We start from the raw sequence: 3658 nt of genomic DNA, 5'->3' as shown, positions 1-3658 counted from the left end.
TCCTTGGGGGACAAAAATGACTCTGGACATTTGTACCAGATGATTCTCTGTTGTTAGGGCCACCCCACACACTATGACGGGCTATGCAGCGTCCTGGCCCCCACCTGCTAGAGGCCAGTAGTATGTCCCCATTTGTGACAATCAAAAATGTCTCCAGACGTTGCCGAGTGTCCCCTTGGGTGGGGAGACTGTCCTGGTTGAGAACCACCGCTCCGGCTCTGGCCTGGGGAGTGGATGGCCGTGTCACAGGGCACACGCAGTTACTTCATCCTAGTGCAGCTCGGTGGCTCTCCAGTGGCCATCCTCCTGTTGGGAGCCCTGAACTCACTGGTTGAGTGAGAATTCCTGGTGAGGGTACGGCAAGTTTGCACCATCTCCTGCCACCAAGCAGCGGCCAATATCTACCCTCTTGTAACTTTCATTTCTGCTTGGGCACCAAACCTCGGAGTGCTTTGCTGATTAGTATCAGGAGCGGCCTGTCCCCCTGCCCTGTCCCTGAGGCATGATTGCACCTGGTCAGGGAAAAGATGAGTAAACTAGATGCCCCCTAATGCAACAAGGCAGCAACATATAATTTTCCTCCTAGCTGAGCAATTAACTGATAACTCACTGCTTTCTGGGCCTGGACATCATTGCAAAGTCACTACTGCAATAAAATGTACCAATCGTCTTTGGGACTGTGAGAGCAGACATTATTATGTCTCCTGGGGACACTGTTTTTCTAGAAACTTGCTCTTAGAGCTATAAACAGCCTAATAACCCTTACTCATAAAAAAAACTGACCTTTACTAAACAATGCTACTTGCCTCTTGGTTAAAGGTCACTTCCTTAGGGTTATACCCGAGGTTGTATATTAAAAAATACCTGTCATTCCCATATGGCAGCATGAGCACCTGTAGCTAAGTTTATTATGACATCATTATTACTAAGATTAGAATTGTAACTTCTACAGAATCCATGTTCTGGAAAATTCTAAAAATTATCTATGAGAAATCATTTAACTACTCTTTCTGCTCCTTGTACCTTTCACTGTAAATAAAGCTAGAGAATCAGACAGAGCAGAGATGCCTGCCTGGTGATCAGAAAGAAACTCATGGCTCTCTCACTCTCTCTCACCGACACAATCCATCCTTCAGGGAGCCCCGGACCTGCTGGAGCTGGACTCCGGCCTCCAGCCAGGCGTGCCCAAGGGTCACTGTTTCGGAGAGAGGTTTGTGGAGGAGCCTGGGCCTAAGCGTACCGTGGGCCTTGAGTCTGGAGGGCAGGAGGCTTGCCAGGTTTGGCACAAAATACTAGGATCTGGTGGCACAGAGTTCCTGTGACCTCTAGGTCACCTCACCCAGCTGTGTGACCAGAGACGGCCAGGCCTGCGATCCCATCCTGCTCCTGGGCATCAGGCTCCAGACGGTGCCTGGAATGGGCAAAGCTCAAGTGTTTGCTTCTAACAATACCCACCAGTCCTCCCCAGACGCGTTCTCGCCCTTCCTGAGCACGCCCGCCCTTTCATACCCCACGTCTTTGTGTTATGTTCATTCTTCCAACTGACAAGTATTTATTGAAGGCCTAATAGGTGCCAAGTACAGCTCTAGGCTCTGAGATACGACAGTGAACCGGACACGCCAGCTCCCCTCCCTGCTCACCCCCACCCAAGAGCTTTCAGGAAGCTGTGGGTGCTCGGAAGGCCGTCCCCCCTCCCGCCTGGGCAGCCAAGAAACGAATTCTGGAGAAGGAACGTCGAAACTGAAATCTCAAGGGTGAGCCCAGGCTGTTTGCACAACCTCTGAATAACAGTAACCGTTCCAACCACAATGGTCATCGCCCTGGGCTGAATATTTACCGTGTGCCGCCAGCTCTTACCCCACCTGTCCAGGGGGTCCGCGCTTGCGGGAGGAGAAGCCAAGGTCCTCGGTGACTTCGCTTGTCCGTCGTCTGCCCTCCCTAACCTCTCTCCCAGCTCATCTGCACTCTCCCTTCTCTCTGTCCATCCCCCACCCCCGGCCTCCGTGCCCAGAGCCCATCACGCCTGCTTCCTGCACAGGCTCTTCAGATCACCTTTCCTCATCTCCATCAGGCCATTGCTCAAAAGCTACCAAATTGTCATTCAGCTGCTGTCGTAATTGTCCTGCCAATTCCCACCTTGGGCACCGCTGTGTTTTTCTCCTCTGGTGATTATGACGAGTGTATCCCGTGTTTTGTGTAGTTGTCTTGCCTATTTGCCTGTCTTTCCCCACAGAAGGCGGACGTACCACGGCTGGGACTGATCGATCATGTTCCTAGTTGGACTCCCAGCATTTGCCACAGAGCCTGGCACATAGTAAGTGCTCAGTAAAAATGTGTCAAATCAATGATTTGCATGCATAAAGCCCTCCAGCCCGGGGAGGATCTGATCGATACTTCTCAAAATGTAACAGACACACGAATCACTTGAAGATCTTGCCAAAACATATGTTCGGGGTCCCTGGGTCTGCGGTGACGTCTGAGAGTCTGCGCTTCTCTAAGTCCCAGGGGAGGCCGATGGGCTGGTCTGAGCCACACTCTGAGCTGCCAGGACTTGGCTTCAAAGACCAGCATCCACTTTACAGATAAATAAAACCAGGTTCAGAAAGGGTAACAAAATGGCTAAAGTCCCACCTTCAGAGGACGGGCTGGGTTTGACACCTGTCACTCTCCCAGAACCAATGTCGAGGCTAATGATCCCTCTACCTCCCTGCAGACCCCAGGGCTGACAGCTCTCTCCCAGGTGGCTTGCAAAACCAAACTTTCCCTGAACTTTCCACATGAGAATAGAGTGGGACCGGCGCTGGGTGCCCACGCGGAGTGGAGCCGGGTCCCCAAGCCCTAACGGAGATGCTTTGCCCTCACACGTTGCATGCTCTCTCTAGGCTCTGTCTTGTGCTGAGATTTGGGGAGAGGGTGTTGAGAACCTTCCAAATAGCTTTCTTGGCTCTTTGACAAAGAAGGGAGCTTTCCGGGCCAAACCTTGCACTTGGTGAGTGAGAGCTGGTAAACTTGATGAGCAGATCCGGGGGAAATTCAGAGCATCATCTCATTAGAGGGTCAAGGGCCTTGATCTCCTCCACATTACCCTCTCCCAGAGCTCCATCGGAGGCCTCCAGAGAGGAAGGCAAAGGTGGCCATTTGATCCAGAGCCTTCAGATTCTTCGGTTCCGTTTGAAGTCAATAACACAGAGAGACAGTTTTCAGTGAGAGGCCTCACAGTCCGTCTCCGCTCTGACCGCCGGCTGATTACCCAGGCCTCTATCCCCAAATCGAACTAGCTGTGCCCACGATCAAAGCAGTGTCTCCCACTCAGGCAAATCTATAGCTCAGCCTGCCTTGCTGCCCCCCTGCCCCCTCGCCCCTCTTCCCCATTCCCCTGAGCCCACCGCAGCCACCGACCCCACAGGCCGCCACTGCTTTTCCCTTTCTCCACTGCTGACTGCCCTCTGTGCTATTCCCCAGAGCCCGAGTTCTGGGTTCTTCTCCAAGCAGCCCCATAGTTAAAAGCAGGGAGAGTCTGGAAGACTCGATAGGTCACAGGTCATAAACTGAATGCCTAAAGAGGCTGGGCAGGTAATAGAAATGAGAAAGGCGGGCTGGGGGGTCCAGTGCGGCTTCTTAAAGTCAGTGGAGGGACAGCGCCTCTGTGCTGACTGAC

At 52.6% G+C, this 3658-nt stretch overlaps 1 long non-coding RNA gene across 1 annotated transcript; it reads left to right on the top strand.

The window, feature by feature from the left end:
• Positions 1-1132: 1132 nt before the first annotated feature.
• LOC115273206 lies at positions 1133-2562 on the top strand. The gene is made up of 4 exons (XR_003900738.1): positions 1133-1210; positions 1562-1754; positions 2234-2314; positions 2412-2562. It is a non-coding gene; the product is annotated as an uncharacterized LOC115273206 (long non-coding RNA).
• The last annotated feature ends 1096 nt before the right edge of the window (positions 2563-3658 follow it).

Source organism: Suricata suricatta, chromosome 12, assembly GCF_006229205.1.
Source record: "Suricata suricatta isolate VVHF042 chromosome 12, meerkat_22Aug2017_6uvM2_HiC, whole genome shotgun sequence".
NCBI lineage: Eukaryota > Metazoa > Chordata > Mammalia > Carnivora > Herpestidae > Suricata > Suricata suricatta.
This window is presented reverse-complemented; position numbering and strand designations above follow the sequence as displayed.